Raw genomic sequence first — 17,631 nt, forward strand, 5'->3', positions numbered from 1 at the left:
ATGTACAAACACCAGCTCCCCCTGCATTAGGATGTTCAAGCCCAATATTAATCAAAGCCAACAATCCCCCCACCAAGAGAAGATCAGTTTGGTTCAAACCAGAGAAAGTCAAAAGCAAACAAGCCCAGACGCCTCTAGTGCAGCCCAAGCCCCTAGGGAAGATTCCAAACAGCACAACGCCCCGTCCACCAAACTCCACTTGTGACACCTCAAAGGTGGGTAAAATACACATTCCTACTGGTTTAGGCCAGCGTAAACGAGAGACAGGAAAGTTTGCCTCAGTTCGCACTAACGACTTAGCAAGCTCGGGAGATGATGAAAGCTCCAGTCCTCAGAAACCAATGAGGAGGGTGGGCTTTAGGGGGCCCAGGTAACTGAGGCGGAAATGGAAAGCAAATTGGAAAGAAAAGCCAGTCTAACAAAACCAGAGCATAGCTCATTTGAAAAGAGACAGGCAGGACAGCGCAAAGACGAGAGGTGTGATTTGATGCACAAAAAAGAAAGAGTGTGCAACCAAGAGTTAGATCGAGGGTTTAGGATAGCAGACTATTTTCATTATGAAAGTGGGGCCAGGCACAGGGCGCAGCTTTGGAAAGAGTCATAGGTAGATAAAAGGCTATTAGCAGGGCTCAGATCCATACAATTTGGTCGACAAAGGAGAGGGACTGACCAAAAGATAAAGGAACAAGGCTGCTTGGTGCTTACCAACCCATGATGCACGAAAAACAAAATGCCCCCGGTGCATACATATGAAGGAAGAAGCAACGAGGATATGTGCTGCCGCTCATGGGTGTACAACAAAGATAAACTAACCCCGAGGGAGATAATAGCCAAAAAGGAAGGTAGGAATTTTATAGACCCATTATGGAACTTGTTTGCAGATTGGACTGAGGAGAGACTAATATTATTGGTCTTGGCCAAGGGAAGGATTGTTTGAGCCAGAAGACATGGCAATATTGGAGTATTGCATCGGGCATTCAGGAGGAAACCCTAGTTGGGACTTCCTCTACATGCAGCGATGCCTTGCGAGATGGCAACACTATGTTGAGGAGAAACCTGCGTTGGACTCACAAAATATTTTCTGAAACCTACACACATTGCATTTTGTGAGTCTATAATAGCGAATCGGTAAAATTCGCTATCATAGACTCACAAAATCCAATTTTGATACATCTGGCCCATAGTCCCTAACTGCCCAGATAGAGAGGACTAATGGCAGAGACCATGAAGCCAGAGGAAACTATAAACGATTTCTTAAATAGAATGAGGGAAAGATGGGGACAAGAAACCGGACAGCTGTTGACCGATACAGGCCCACACGTCACATTTTTCTACAATATTCTTAAGAAAATGTTACCCGCCGAGATACAGAATGAGCTGGACAGCGTGGCTGGTTTAGATACCAAACCCTGCGGGAGATAAAAGCTCTATACTCCACTGCCATAAGGAAAAGCAAGCTACGGATATACAGAATCAAGAGCAGATCCAAAGAGACAGTAAAATTAGTGCAGCATAAATTGAAAAAGACTGCCCTCTAGGGGGCAGCGATGTCGGCAGCCGTGCATTTGGCACCAGTCACAGTCATGCAGATGGCACCAGTCTCAATGGGGGCTCCACCGCAAAACTTCAAAGGGTTCCATACAGGTAATCAGGGACCACGAAAGGGTTATGGTAGTAGAGGTACGGGACACTGGTTGCAACCAGACAAAAACACTTTAGAGGGTTCCATACAGGTAATCCGGGAAGATGAATAGGTTTTGGTAGTGGAGGTAAGGAGTCTGGTTGCAACCAGACACTAGAGAGTGCTACTATTGCCGAAGGTGGGGTCAGCTGGTAGAGGCACGGTGAACAAAGGCATACCATGAGCAGCAGAAACAGCAGAGGTTAGAAAGCCAGAACCAGCTGCCACACAACCCCATGGAGCAGAATTTGATTAACATCCCTCCTCAGTACTAAGCACAGAATAATTAGAACATATCATACACTCAGTCCCAGGGAGGCCTACCGGTCACCACCCAATTGCAGCAGGAATCAAGTAATTGGGCAATGACGTGGCAGCAGTAACCGCAGATAGGCAACCCATCACCTTAGGGCCACAACACCTGCAGGGATGGATGACACTACGGGGAGGTAGCACATTCACACAATCACAGAACCAGAATTCACAGTAAAATAGACCCCCAGTTAATGAAGACAGGTAGTAATAACCCCACCAACTCATCCCCCAGTAGTTACAGACTACAGGCAGCATCTGTGGAACAAAAAGTGTATTTCTTGCTTCCAAGACTAAAAGGGCTGCTGTGAGCTCTGTCAATCTGAAGTCCACACTAGTTTTAGCATCAATGACAAATCCATAGAAGCACAGAATAACCTGGTTGCCTAGAGTGCCTGCAGAAACAAGGCACCACTCTGCTGCTGACCACCCGGGTTGGGGTTCACTCTTCACACTCCAGGAGCAGAGCAAGAAAGGAAAACTGGTTAAATGGCAAACACCCCGATGCAGCAGACAAAGTCTAACAGGGCACATTCCAATCACCAAGTAAAAAGGTGTGCATTTTCGGGCATCACACCCATGTTTAACAATTCCTTCATGGCGTGTAGTTCTGACAGCAACCCAAAATGCTCTAATAGACTCTGAATCAATGAAAGCCCCCATTTTAGTTAACAATGAAGCCATAATCAATGAGAGGAGGAACGTTCTTCTTCTGCCTTTGGTGGTAAGACCCTAAAACTTCACAGCGCCCACACACAAGACTCAGTAAGCTAAGAGACTTCAGTGTAAGGTGTCCAGATGTTTCAGGTTTGTCCAGACAGTCAAGTTTTTTTTAATATCTGTCCCACAGTATTTCCTTTGTTTTTGGAGAGGCTCCACTGAACTAGCTTTTATGAGTTACGGTGCAGGAATAGTTGCCAGTCTTTTGTAGAAATTATGTTAAGTTCACCCGTGATAGTCCGTGTGACAGCTGTGTTTAATTTACAGGCTTAGTGCCTCGGGTCTGTGCTAACTCCGTATGTGAAGCGTTGTCTTCCAAGTCATCCTGTGCTCCTCTACAATGTGAAATTGTAGTCCTACTTCTATTTTTTGTGAGGTGTCCTGATTTTTTTGGGCTTTAGAAATCTGGTCACTTTACCTCAGTGTGATGACAAGTTTTGTTAGGCAGTTAACGTCTGTATCTAGTCTGAACAGCTCAAGAGACAGTAGCCAAAAGCTAGGGAGAGCTGGCACACCAGAAACGCTGATAGAAAGCAGGGTGTGGTCTGTGAGAGGGGGGTGCCCGGGACAGAGGCTTCAGAGCCTCTACCCGTGCTTCAGATGGAATCCAGGGAACCAGTGCTCCCCTTTCAGGCTCACCTCCATTTCAAGCATAGTTCATAATCAAGGAAACAGTTGCCTTAGCAGCCAACCCCATGGGCGGCATAGGTGAGGGGGTAATAATCTCAGAGAAGTCTCTGACTCTCTCCCCGCAGGACAAAGCTAACAGTGAATGGTGCAGCTCAAGGAAAATGCCCAATACTAAAAGGAAAACCACCAAAATTAGCCCAAAAGGAAGATCCCACATAATAAAGCGGGGTCAAGAACAGCCAAAGCCAGGTATCTGAGGCCACAAGGGAGGTCCACGTGATACACCACGTGCTGGGAACATTGAGATGCACAATATGAGAACATGTTCTAGGAGCTTATGGCAAGCACCAGCAACACCAAACGGCAACACACTCCCTCTTCCCACATTTTCTCTCACATATAACGATCATGAAGACTAAAATACACAACTCATAGCAAGGGCCCCAGGAGGTAAATCAAAAACAGGCAGCTCCCAGCAGGGAAATAGCAACCACACTCTTATACAAGGCGCAAGATACCTTGAATAAAGCTAGTGACGCCCATGGAACTTCTGCTAAAGCATTAGTTTTATCTCTCCCTGCACTCATGAGACCACTTCACAGACATACCTAACAATGATTTGACCACCCAGAACCAAAATATTGGAGAAGTTCCACAACACCTACGTAGGATTAGGGGAAGGGGGAGCTCAATGGCTCATATAAATAAGTTATGTCTAGCAAATTCTGTTATAGTAATCATACTTACTCCCCTACTCCCTGAATTGCTTATTCAACAGGGGTCACCTTCTGATACCTCACTCAATCGAGACTAGTAGGTTGATGAGAACTCACCCCTGTGATAAAATACAGGTCCACCAAGACCATTTAAAATGGAGCGAATAATTAGGTGAATTAACAATCAACATAGTTCTTTCAAAAAACAGGTAACCATAAAGACAAAGAAGTGCACCAACGCTGACTTGTCATCAATCCCCACAACCCAAAGGCAAAAGGGACATTGCTGAACTTGCAAATGGAAGGAGGAAAAAAACACGGGCCCTCAGTGAGGGGAGTGCTTAACACTCGTATGGGTGCATAGTTTCAAAGTGCAGTTGAGCTCTTACATAGCGATGACGCACTTGAACTAAAAAGAAAAAACCTTTTCAAACTGGTCAGAAGAAACACAGCCACCAGAGGACTACAGATGACTCTCGGCAGACCCACACTTAGAGTTGCCTAATATGGGCAGTCCAGCACTTGAATACTACAGAGGAACTGCTGAGTTAAAAGAAAATTACTAATGGGGAACTACAGCACCTGGGTAAAGAACTCTTGACGTTAACTACAATTACACCAAACAGAATATCAGAATCCCACACGCACTGCACAGCACCACTTTGCTTAACACATGGTACCAGCACATGACCACAGTCAGCTACCAAGCATCAGACAGTTCATGTTATGTCAACTCATTGATTCCACATGTTGTAAGTGCAGATAGGCTCTGCTTGTCACAAGAAGTAGCCCTCAAGGAAGCACAATGCCTTATTGACCTCTACCTATGCAGAATCAGATCCAAAATCCAACCCAACAATGTAGAACCACACAGGGTAGTTATAAACATAAATGGATACAACAGCAAACCAACAACCCAACCACTGGCTGGGCATGTAAGTTGGATAGCTGGGGGATACCTGGGTACCATCAGCTGGGTACCATCAGCTAGGCTCCCTAAAGTCGGGGGCAGAGGGGTCAGGCTTCCTCAGCCGGATCGGGTCACAGTTGGGGGGACCCTTCTAACAGAGACTGCACGTGTCGAGGGGGGGTCCTGGAGAGATCAGCCACCATTGCAGACGAGGTCAGGATCGCTGGGGAGACTTCACAGAATAGGTGAGTTACTCAAAATCAGGCCTTCAGTGTTGGGAGTTTCTTTATTGGACAATCGTGTCCTTGGGAGACAAGAGTCTTTCTTGAAGGCAGGGCAGGTCTGCGGGGTACTTGGAGGCTGCTGTCTGCAGGACTCACCAGTTTCAGCTCGCAGGTTCTCTGAGGTTGGAGATAGGCCAGTAGGTTCTGTCCCCTGAAAAGGACATCAACAGCTGATTTGGCCCCTCAAGATCTGGATCTTGTGCATGGGATTTGGAATATTTTGTAAAAGCCCTGATGAAGTCAGAGTTGCAGAGGCATCAGAACTGATGAAACACGTGTTGGCTATGTGTGATCTGGAGAAGATGTTATACTTCAAGAATAAAATCACTGTGGATAAGGAAGACTGATTGGACTTTGACTTTTTTGGAATATATGGTGTTGTGCTCAGGACAAACTATTCTACTTCATTCAATATTACTTCAATAGAATGGTTATTTTGTCAATCCACATTTGTAGACTGCTTTTCAGTTTCACACCATTATGATTTTAGTCAACTGCTTACACTGTGTGTTTTGTTCAAGTCAATAATAAAGTGGCTTGACATTTAAATCCCACCTGTATTTTTCAACCAGGATTTGGAAACCACCTTGAGTAAATGTGGTGAGGTAAAGGTGTCACTTGACTACCCAGAGGAACGGGTAAACCATATTCGCAGCTATGCTAATGAAGCACTACTGATAACCCCTTTTTTTTGCAAGGGGCGTTAAAGGGTTCCCTAATGTTCTCTTTTTTTAAAACACACTTTTGTGATGTTTGCAATTGCAGAGTGCATTTTAACTTTCTATTATAATTTAACACATTATCACAGGCAATCCATCACCCAAGGTTCTCACCCTAGAGTGACTTTCACTCCAACCACTGGTTTTGTATATCCTCCGTTCATTTTACTTTGTAGTATTTTTCCTAAAATCACTATTTGCAGTTTGGTCCTGATGAACGCCGCCACACCTCTAAGGAGGGTTTAAGGCTGAACGATGTCGACCTTCACTGTTCTATGACAGGTTGAATAACCCCTGCCATCGTTTTTTCTCCTAATCCTGACCTCATGATCCCCAATTAAGTTTGTTAGGTGTACCCCACAGTTAGTTTTAGCCCACACTCTGGGGGTCATTATGATTGCAGAATTCCCGCATCTTTCGGGCCGGCGGAAGCCACCGCCGGCCCGGAGGATGCGGGAAAAACGCAGCGGAGCCTCCACAGACCCACCGCCAAATTAGGATGGCTGGTGGGTCTGATAATCTGTTCGCAGCTTTTCCACCGCGGTCGGAAGGCGACCGCGGCGGAAAAGCACTAACATGTCTGGCGGTGTCTATCAGACACCGCCAGGCATATTAGGATGTCTGCAATTCTATGCTTTTCCACGGCGGCTTTTCCGCCGTGAAAAAGCATACGGACCTTCACTTCGGGGGCCCGTTGCGGGCCCCCTGGGTGAAGGGGTGGTGGGGGGTGCACATGGGGGGTACCTATGGTACCCCCCTGCTTTTGCGTGCACAATGCAGCAGGCACCGCGCGGTGCCTGCCGCTTTGTGCACGCAAATGCTGTGCATGCATTTTTTACATTGGGGCGGGTGCAGCTTGAAGCTGCACCCGCCGCAATGTTAGAGATAGAGGATGTGACCGCCACCCTGGCGGTCACATCCTAATCAGATCGGAGGGAACGCCGCAGCCCATGCGGACGTTCCCTCCTCCTCCTAATCGACCCCTCTGTCTTTTCTTTTTGCCCCTCACCACACCCTGCTCATCCACAGGTTTTAGTATACCTCTCTTACTTGACAAAAACAAAACATCCCTGAGCTCCTCCCTTGTAAAGAGGGAGTTGTAGCCTGCACTGTGACTAGATTTGCAGTGTAAGGAGGTTACCCTGTCATGAAGCAGGTCCCCTTCCGGTGGGTGAGGAAAACTGTCCTGTAAAGGGATACTCAAGCACTCTTCCTTTCTCTTGAACAATGAGACCTAGGGGACCTTTTAATGATTTATTTAGTTGTAATAGAGGAGAGTCCTCCCTGCTGGTCTGTAAATCTCTTCAGGCCCTTTTTGTGTGTTGTGTTACACAGGGATGTTTACCATGTTGATTCTTCAGTTTGGTCTGCACCAAAACACGCAGCCTGCAATGGCAGTGTGTGGGTATTAAGGTGAGGGTTCTTTAGGGTAGCATGTACATGCTGCAACCTTCAAAGACCCTCTCTGGTCACAAGGCCCTTGGTACCAGGGGTACCTTTTGCAAGTAACTTACAGGTTCCCTGGAAGTGTGCCAATTGTGGAGACAAAGGTAATTTTTTTTAGAAAGAACACAGGCCCCGGAAGCCTGATTGACATGGTCCCAGGGCACACCCAGTCAAGTTGACATCATGTATCTGGCAAAAAGTTAGGGGGTAACCATTCAAAAAGGGGCACTTTCCTACACTCAGAATCAGGCACATATTCTACTGGGGAAGGTGCCACTGATATGTACCAATCAGAAACTAAACCACGGCAGAGTTGGCGTAGTGCCACTACGCAGAGTTCCACGGAGTTATGAAAAAAAATCCGTTTTACAGGAGCCCATATACTGCGGCCAGCCGAGGGTCTGTGTGCCCGGGACGGGGTCCCTTATGCCTGGGCAGGCTCCCAGATCCCCCAGCATGGGTGGGTTGATAAGCAGGGACCCGGCCTGGGACCTGGTTTTCGAGCAGGGCCTGGGGTGTGGGAGCCCCCGTCCTGTAGCCTGCCAAGGGTCTGTCTGCCTGGGACAAGTGTCCCTGGTGCCTGGGGAGGCTCCCCTCTCCCTGGCCTGGATGAGTTCAGAAGGGGGACCAATTCCGTGGCCTAGGCTCGGACAGGCCCTAGGGTGTGGGAGCCCACATCCTGTGGCCAGCCGAGGGTCCGGGTGCCCATCACGAGGTCCATCGGGCCAGGCCATGCCTTCCCCGCTTCGCCTGCAGTTCAAGGTGCCTGCGGGCCCCGGGTCAGAGTTCCATTCGGCCCGGCCATCTGGTCGTGCCTTTCCCCTCCGCCATTTGGTCGTGAGCAATGCTTTCCAGTGGGGCAACCAGATGGTCAGGCCAATGAGGGCTTGTCCGCCTTCCCGATCCCAGCCAGGGCACCAGGAGGTCGGTCCCCTCAGAGAACGGTTAACCAAAAGGAAGGGTAGCTTTCCTCTGGATTACTAGGGACAGGGTATGCCTCTGGACCAAATGGGCTAGGCCCGGACAACACCTCCCCACTGCCTGGGGCTCCCTCCTCTGGCCCGCCGCGCGGCACAGTCCCCGGGATGGGCTCCATCGGTCCTGGGCAGTCCTCCCCTGGGCATCTGGGCCCGAGAGCTCTGGCAGGGTTCTCCCACCCCGGGTTCCGACCAACTCCCTGGGCCCGGGCAGGCCTTCTCCAGCTTGGCTGAGTTCAGGAGCATAGACCGAGGCCCTTGGTGGCCTCATGCAGGCCAGTGGAGGTCTCCACCATGTGGCCTGGCCTGGGACCACCGAGCGTGCCCAAGGATGGGTTAAGCTCCGTCATGGGCCCGGGTTGGAGGTCCGCCGGGGACCCTCATTTTTAGACCCAGGCCTGAGGCCCAGCTGGGGTCTCCGAGCTCTCGGGATGTGGAGCCCCCAAGCCCTGCATGGGCAGGCGGGAGCCCTCTTGTGAAACCTCATGGTGGGCAGATTGGCGTCCTTCATGCCCGGCCATCTGGTCACGCCTTTCCCCTCGGCCATCTGGTTGTGTGCAATATTTTCCAATGGGGCGACTAAATGGCCAGACCTGCCTACAAGTCCCGATGAGGGCTCGGCTGCCTCCCCGATCCCAGCCAGGGCTCCAGGAGGCCGAGCGCCTTCACGTCCTCGGTCCCCTCCGTCACTCAGTACGCACGGGTTACCAAACAGAAATATAGCTTTCCTCCAGATTACTAAGTACAGGGTATGACATAACCACTCCTGGGCTAGCGGTTCTCAGCCGGGGTCCAGAAGGGCTGGGCCCGGACAACACCTCTCCACTGCCCAGGGCTCCCTTCTCCAGTCTGCCGTGCAGCACAGTGCCTGGGATGGGCTCCATTGGTCCTGGGCAGTCCTCCCCTGGGTGTCCGGGCCTGAGAGCTCTGGGTGGGTGCTACCACCCCGGGAACCGTCCCACACCCTGGGCCGAGCAGGCCTTCCCCAACTTGGCTGGGTTCAGGAGCATAGGCCGGGGCTCTTGGTGGCCCGACGCAGGCTCATGGAGGCCTCCCCAACGTGGCCTGGTGCCGGTCCACTAGGCAGGCCCAGTGATGGGTTAAGCTCCGCCATGGGCACGTGCTGGAGGTCTGCTGGGGACCCCCATTCTCAGCCCCAGGCCTGAGGACCAGCTGGGGTCTCTAAGCCCCCAGGACGCAGTGCCCACAAGCCCTGCATGGGCAATCGGGAGCCCTCTGGTGAAGGCTCAGAACGGTCACACCTTTCCCCTCAGCCATCTGGTCGCGCTCAATGCTTTCCAATGGGATGACCAGATGGGCGTGCGAGCCTGGAAGTTCCGATGAGGGCTTGTCCACCTCCCTGATCCCAGCTAGGGCTCCAGGAGGTCGGTGCATTCACGCCCTGGGTCCCCTCCATCACACGGTGCAAACAGGTTACCAGAACAAGTGGTATCTTTCCTCCAGATCAGTAGAGACAGGGTATACCGGAACCCCTTGTGGGCTGGCAGTTCTCAGCCATTGACCAGATGGGCTGGGACCGGGCACCACCTTCCGCCCTGTGCGGGCATCCCTCATTCGGCCCGCCGTGTGGCAAAGTGTCCGGGATGGGCTTCATCGGGCCCGGACAGTACTCCCTTGGGCATCCGGGCATGAGAGCTCTGGCTGGGCACTCCCTACACTGGGCTTTGTCCTCTGCTCCGCCATGGGACCGAGGCCTGTCGCGAGTTCCCCTGCTCGGTATCGGGTTCAGGAGCTCTGGCAGGGTCCCTTGGTGGCCGTGGGGTCGAGGGAGCCCTCCCCAACCTGAGCTCCATCCTCGCGCCTGCCGAGTGGCAAGGTGCCCGGGACCCAGGCATTGAGGAGGCCTCCCCTGCGTGTGCCGGCCCAGGACCAATGGCTGGGCTTAGGAGATTGGAATCCGTCCCCCTGCCTTGCCAAGGTCCCAGGATGGGGGTCTGTTGGGCCCGGGCAGGCCTCCCTCCTGCTTCACCCGCATGACAAGGTGCCTGGGGGACCCCGTGTCGGAGGTCCGACGGGGACACCCGTCCGCAGCCCCGGGCCTGAAGCCCAGCCGGGGTCTCTGAGCCCCCACAATGCTTCACCCCTCAACCCTCCACAGGGCAGGCTGAAGGCCTCCTGTGAAGACTCAGGGCAGGGAGATTGGTGTCCTTCGGGCTAGGCCATCTGGTTGCGCCTTCCCCCTCAGCCATCTGGTCGCGTGCAATGCTTTCTGATGGCCGGGCTGCCCTGGAAGTCCTCATGAGGGCTTGTTTGCCTCCTGAATCCCAGCCAGAGCTCCAGTAGGTTGGGTGCATCCATGCCTTGGGTCCCCTCAGACTTGCGGTGTGCACAAGTTACCAGAAAGGGGGATACCCTTCATCCAGATTACTAGGGACAGGGTACTCCAAAACCGCTCTTGGCCTAGCAATCCTCAGCCAGCAGCCAGATGGGCCAGGATGTACTCCGGCCTGCCTTGTGGCAGGGTGCCCGTGATGGGGTCGCAGGCCCGGGGAGGCTTCCCCTGTGCCTCTGGGCCTGGGAGCACCGGCTGGGTCCAGGGTCCATGTGTCGGGTGCTCCAGCCCAGGGCCCATCCCCCAGCCTGCGGCTATGCCAAAGGCCCAAGACGGGGTACTGTTATATCTGGGGAGGCTACCCCTGCTTGGCTGAGTTCAGGAGCTCCAGTCGAGGCCCCTGAGGGCCCCTGGGAAGGGTGACCTCCCCACCCTCGGCTCTGTCCTCAGGCCCGCTGCGTGGCAGGATGCCCAGTACGGGGTCCCGTGGGCCTGGGGAGGCTTCCCTTGCACCTCTCGGCCCAGGAGCCCCTGCTACATTCAGGGGCCCCACCAGGCCCTGGGTCAGGTGATCAAGCTCAGGGCCCTGTCCCCCAGCCTTTCACTCTGTCAGAGGCTCGGGTCAGGGTTCTGTCATGCCCATGGGCGCTAACCCTGCTTGGCTTGGTTCAGGAGCTCCAGTTGGGCCCCTGAGGGCCCTGGGGAGAGTGGCCACCTCACCTGGGCTCCGTCCTCAGGCCTGCTGTGTGGCAGGGTGCCCGGGAAGGGTCCTACTGGCCTAGATCATTCTCCCCAGTGGTCCGACCTGAGCGGAAGGCGTCAGGTAGCGCCAGGCCCTTGGATGCTGCTGCCCGGCAGGTCCGTAGGCCCTGCGCGCCACACCGCGACCCCTCTCTGCACCAGGCATTTCTGCTGCAGCTCGGAATGACCATTCCGAGAGGTGCCTGCTGCCACCAGGCTTCGGATGCCCTGTGTCTCACTCAGACTGCGCCTCGGCCCACCTCTCTCTTCTGGGGGAGACAGCTGGGCCTGCCAGTGCCCATGTGACCACACCTCTCCACCCCCCCAGCGAGCCCTCCTGCCCAGGCAGGTCGACTCCTTACCCTAGCAGGCTCCCAAGAGGGAGGGGTGTGCGAATGTTGCTGGTCAGGGAGATGGGAACGCGGCTCCTGAAAACACCATGTCAGCAGGTACGGCTACCTGGTTGTTCCTGCCAGTAGCATATGCTTGTCTCAAAGATTAAGCCATGCATGTGTAAGTACACACGGCCGGTACAGTGAAACTGCAAATGGCTCATTAAATCAGTTATAGTTCCTTTGATTGCTCCATCTGTTAATTGGATAACTTTGGTAATTCTAGAGCTAATGCATGCCGAAGAGCGCTGACCTCCTGGGATGCGTACATTTATCAGACCAAGACCAAGACCAATTCGAGGTCGCCCGGCCTCTTAGGTGACTCTAGATACCCACGGGCCAATTGTACAACCCCGTGATGGCGATGATACATTGAGATGTTTGCCCTATCAACTTTTGATGGTACTTTCTGTGCCTACCATGGTGACCACGAGTAACAGGGAATCAGGGTTTGATTCCGGAGAGGGAGCCTGAGAAATGACCACCACATCCAAGGAAGGCAGCAGGCGTGCAAATTACCCACTCCCGACTCTGGGAGTTAGTGACAAAAAATAACAATACAGGACTCTTTCGAGGCCCTGTAATTGGAATGAGTACACTTAAAATCCTTTAATGAGGATCCATTGGAGGGCAAGTCTGGTGCCAGCTCCAATAGCTCCAATAGCGTATATTAAAGTTGCTGCAGCTAAAAAGCTCGTAGTTGGCTCTTTGGATGGAGCTAACGGTCCACCACGAGGAGAGCTACCATCTGTCCCAGCCCCTGCCTCTCGGTGCCCCCTTGGTGCTCTTCACTGAGTGACCGGGGGTTTGAAGCGTTTACTTTGAAAAATTAGAGTGTTCAAAGCAGGCCGGTTGCCTGAATACTTCAGCTAGGAATAATGGAAAAATGGTTCTACTTTGTTGGTTTTTGGAACTCGGGCCATAATTAAGAAGGATGGCATTCGTATTGTGGCACTAGAGGTGAAATTCTTGGACCGGCGCAAGATGAACCAAAGCAAAAGCATTTTCCAAGAATGTTTTCGTAAATCAAGAACGAAAGTCGTTGTAGTTCCGACCACAAACGAAACCGACTAGTGATCCAGCTGTGTTATTCCCATGACCCGCAGAGCAGCTTCTGGGAAACCAAAGTCTTTGGGTTTCAGGGGGAGTATGGTTGCAAAGCTGAAATTTAAAGGAATTTACGGAAGGGCGCCACCAGGAGTGGAGCCTGCGGCTTAATTTGACTTAACGCGGGAAACCTTGCCCGGACAGGGAACGGATTGAAAGATTGATAGCTCTTTCTCGATTTTGTGGGTGGTGGTGCATGGTCGTTCTACGTTGGTGGAGTGATTTGTCTGGTTAATTCCGATAATGAGTGATACTCCTCCATGCTAAGAAGTCACATGACCCCCAGCGGTCGGCGTCCAACTTCTTAGAGGGACAAGTGGCGTTCAGCTACACGAGGTCGAGCAATAACAGGTCTGTGATGCCCTTAGATATCCGGGGATGCATGTGCGCTACACTGAATGGATCAGCACATATCTACCCTTTAACAACAGGTGCGGGTAACCCCCTGAATCACTTTCGTGATAGGGATTGGGGATTGCAATTATTTCCCATGAACAAGGAATTCCCAGTAAGTGCGGGTCATAAGCTTGCGTTGATTAAGTCCCTGCCCTTTGTACACACCTCCGTTGCTACTACCGATTGGATGGTTTGTGATGTCCTTGAATCGGCCCGCCTGGGTTGGCAGCGGTCCTGGCGGAGCGCCGAGAAGATGATCAAACTTGACTATCTAGAAAATGTGAACCTGCAGAAGGATCATTAACGGCGGAGCAGCCCAAGTGACTGACGGCGCCAGCCCAAAGTCCTCGACTGCCTCCTGCAAGCACACTCTAGGCACAGGGCCCGGCCCTGCCCTTGCGTGCCCCAGCCGGTGGAGTGGTCCTTGGCTGCATGGGGCGCTTTGGGTGAGGACCGGGCCTTAGCAGGTCTTCCTCCACTGGGGGATGACCCGACTGATGCATGAGGGACAGGGGATGACGCAGCCCCTGTCCCTCTTAATGGGAGGGGCACAGCAGCGGGCCTCCCGAGTCAGAGCCCACACTCAACCGGCATAACCCCTGTGGTCAGGGGAACTGAACTGCAGTGACTTCCCACCTGGGACCATGCCCCCTGAAAGGCCCTGCCTCCCCGGACCCTCCTGCGCCAGAGTCCCAGCCTGACCAGACTTCAGGCGAACAAGGAGCTGCCCTTCTCGAGTGGCAGGGCAGCCTGGAAGAGAAGGAGCTGAGGGCCTGCGAGGGGACCGCCGGCTGCTCCGGGTGGAAGGCAGGCGGGATGGCGAATCACCTGGCTCTTCCCTTCTTGCGCCAATGACCCATACAAGGATGGGGTGGGCTACTCACCAGCCTGCTGGCATGGCTCAGGGCTGCCCGGCGAAGGACGGCTGCCGTGCAGGTGGGGTGACCCTCCCTCATTGGCAGGTACCCGGTTTGACCCAGTCCCATTCTCAACCTATTCTCAAACTTTAAATGGGTAAGAAGCATGGCGTGGAGCCGGGCATGGAATGTGAGTGCCTAGCGGGCCACTTTGGGTAAGCAGAACTGGTGCTGCGGGGTGAACCGAACGCCGGGTTAAGGCACGCGATGCTGATGCTCATCAGACACCAGAAAAAGTGTTGGTTGATATGGACAGCAGGACTGTGGACATGGCAGTCGGATTCCGCTAAAGAGTGTGTAACAACTCACCTGCTGAATCAACTAGCCCTGAAAATGGATGGCGCTGGAGCATTGGGCCCATACCCAGCCATCGCCAGCGCTGAGAGCAGCGGGGGCTAAGCCACGATGAGTAGGAGGGCTGCTGCACTACGCACAGAAGCCAGGGGCAAGTGCCCGGGTGGAGCCGCCGAAGGTGCAGATCTTGGTGATAGTAGCAAATATTTAACCGAGAACCTTAAAGGCCGAATTGGAGAAGGGTTCCATGTGAACAGCAGTTGAACATGGGTCTGTCGGTCCTAAGAGATGGGCAAGCGCCGTTCGGAAGGGAGAGGGGATGGCCTCCGTTGTCCTCGGCCGAACGAAAGGGAGTCACGGCGTCCAGTGCGGTAATGCAAACGACCCCAGGGAAACCAGTTTGGGCTCCGTCCGGCGTTCCCGGGGTGCAGGAGGCCCCCATCATGCAAGCCGGGTGCTAGGGTCCATTGAGGCCCAGGGAGGCTCTCCCCTGCCTGGCTAGGGTTCTGAAGCTGGGACCAGGCTTGGGGCTGGAGCTCCATCTGGCCTGCCCCAAGGTACGGGAGCCCCCCATCCTCCAAGCCGGCCGAGGGTCTGGGCGCTGGGGACAGGGTGTCCACGGGGGCCCAGGGAGGCTCTCCCCAGCTTGGTTAGGGTTCGGAAGATGGGACAGGGCCCGGGGCTTGACCTCCATCCAGCGGGCCCCGGGGTGCAGAAGTCCCCGTCCTGCAAGCCAGCCGAGGGTCCGGGGGTCCCGCCGGGGCCCTGGGAGGCTCTCCCTGGCCTGGCTAGGGTTCGGAAGCTGGGAAAAGGCCTAGGGCTTGAACTGCGTTCAACAGGCCCAGGCCTGGAGCTGGAGCTCCATCCGGTGTACCCCAGGCTATCGGAGCCCCCCCATCTTGCAAGCCAGCCGAGGGTCCGGGGGTTCCTTCAGGGCCCAGGATAGGCTCTCCTTGGCCTGGCTAGGGTTTGGAAGCTGGGACCGGGCCCGGGACTTGAGCTCCGTCCAGTGGGCACTGGGATGTGGGAGCCCCTGTCCTGCAAGCCAGCTAAGGGTCTGGGCACTGGGGACGTGGTTCTGTCGGTGCACGGAAAGGCTTTCCCTGACCTGGCTAGGGTTCAGAAGCTGGGACCGGGCCCAGGGCTTGAACTCCGTTCAGCAGGCCCTGGGGTGTGGGTGCCCCCCATCCTGCAAGCCAGCCGAGGGTCCGGGCTCTGGCGACAGGGGGTCCATCGGGGCCCGGAGAGGCTCTCCCCGGCCTGGCCTGGGTTTAGAAGATGGAACCGGGCCAGGGGGGAGGGGTGGCTGGCTAACTCTGTCCATTCCTATTAGAAACCCCAGAATGGCCATCATACAAACATACCACTAACAAAGTTCAGGTGCAACGGAAGGTCCCATTGAACCAATGATTCAAGGCTTTTGAATACACTCATCTTAATCGTAAAAGGACAAAAAAATTATCCCTTATCTTAAGCTTTCTGAAAACCAAATAGTTCAAGCATAACATATAATATATATATATCAAATAGGGAGTTTTGAAGACAGCAATTGATCAACACCTTTTAGAATACAGATCATAGAACAAGCAGCTTGGCAAGACTCCATCTAGTCTCAAATTTCATGAGATAATGGGCATGATTAAGAGTTTGGCGGACGAGTACGCCTTCAGATATAACACACTTCTAATACAGCAGAAATGATTTGTGTCACATTTGTGACAGAGTATTCCATCTGCTAAACGTTAAATCAGCTAAAGAAATTCTCTCCCACTCCCTCGATCCTAGAGCCATGCTTGCACCATCTCCACAGGCAATTATGAGCAGCAACACAAGGGAAGCAGCCCATCCGTGCAAAGATTAAAACTCTGCACAAGGTTCAACTTGGTTTACCTAGCAGGATGCTAAATACTTTTTCACCTATGCACCACTGCACACGTTAGTCGTTAGGCTTCTCTAAACGGACTGTGATGCTTTATGACACAAATAATTACTGGAATAAACAGAAATGTGTGGAAGTGTAAAGAATATATAATCAACTTCTCAGAATTAAAAATGTAACTTTTCATTACAAAACCCATATTGAGATTCTTAGTCCTAGTTGAGTCTTACGTTTCTCTTGCTTATTTTTATGGAAATAGATGTAATAGTTCAACTAAGAAAACCTTTTCACATGCTTTCAATATGTTTGGTGGATTTTGCAGGCAGCATAAAGTCAATACATTTTGCTTTTTATAACTTTGTTTCTATGCTGTTTAAGATGCGAGAGAATAAGCTGTGAAGTCAAAGAAGCAACATACGTTTACACACATAAGTGTCAGTGAGCAGTAGTAATTCAGTATGACAAAATGCCAATAATTTTGAAACTGAATATACAAGAAGGATCTTTCGACTAATACAATATTGAAGGCATGTATTTACCCTTCTCCAAAATGTCAAAACTCTGCGTCTAATATGTACTTTTTTAATAAGTATTTCAGTGTAAAACAATTTTCAATCGTCTCCATTAAAAACACACGTATCAACATTTGGTTTAGAAGCACTGAAGTAAAATGATATGCAAAGTTACAACTAACTATATAGGCAAAACTAAGGACACATGTTTAACGTCCATGAGAAAATTATGACAGAAATTGAATTAAAAATACATGCACAATTCTTTGAAGAATAAAGAAGCATCAGCTACAGAATATTCTATGGCGTCAAATTCAAAATTATTGAGATATGAAATAAGTATTCTGTGTGAGAACATTAAAAGATTGCCCATTATGTACCCCTATGAGCATATGTTTAACCATATATTTATTATGGTCTTATGTTGCAAGTTAAGGGATCTGATGACAATGTAAAATATGAGGCCAATGGAATTGTAAAGATCTTATTAGATAGCCCAAGATAGGAATTTAGGATCATATAAAACATTGTGTTGCTCAATTTTTTTTATATTAAACATTTATTTTGGGCTAGTTATCTTGATGAAAGTGTTTTTCTTTTCAAAATGTGGAAAGTTAATTGAAAACATTACATAAAATACAGACCAACACTCTTTTGTTGTCTGTGGAAATGACCTACTTACTGATGTAGATAAATGTGCAGAAT

The 17,631-nt window shown here is 51.8% G+C and overlaps 1 pseudogene; it reads left to right on the forward strand.

Moving 5' to 3' along the window:
* Nucleotides 1–11,885: 11,885 nt before the first annotated feature.
* LOC144771349 (18S ribosomal RNA) lies at nt 11,886–13,627 on the forward strand (annotated as a pseudogene).
* Nucleotides 13,628–17,631: the final 4,004 nt, after the last annotated feature.

This window comes from Lissotriton helveticus, chromosome 7, assembly GCF_964261635.1.
Source record: "Lissotriton helveticus chromosome 7, aLisHel1.1, whole genome shotgun sequence".
In the NCBI taxonomy this organism is placed as follows: Eukaryota; Metazoa; Chordata; class Amphibia; order Caudata; family Salamandridae; genus Lissotriton; species Lissotriton helveticus.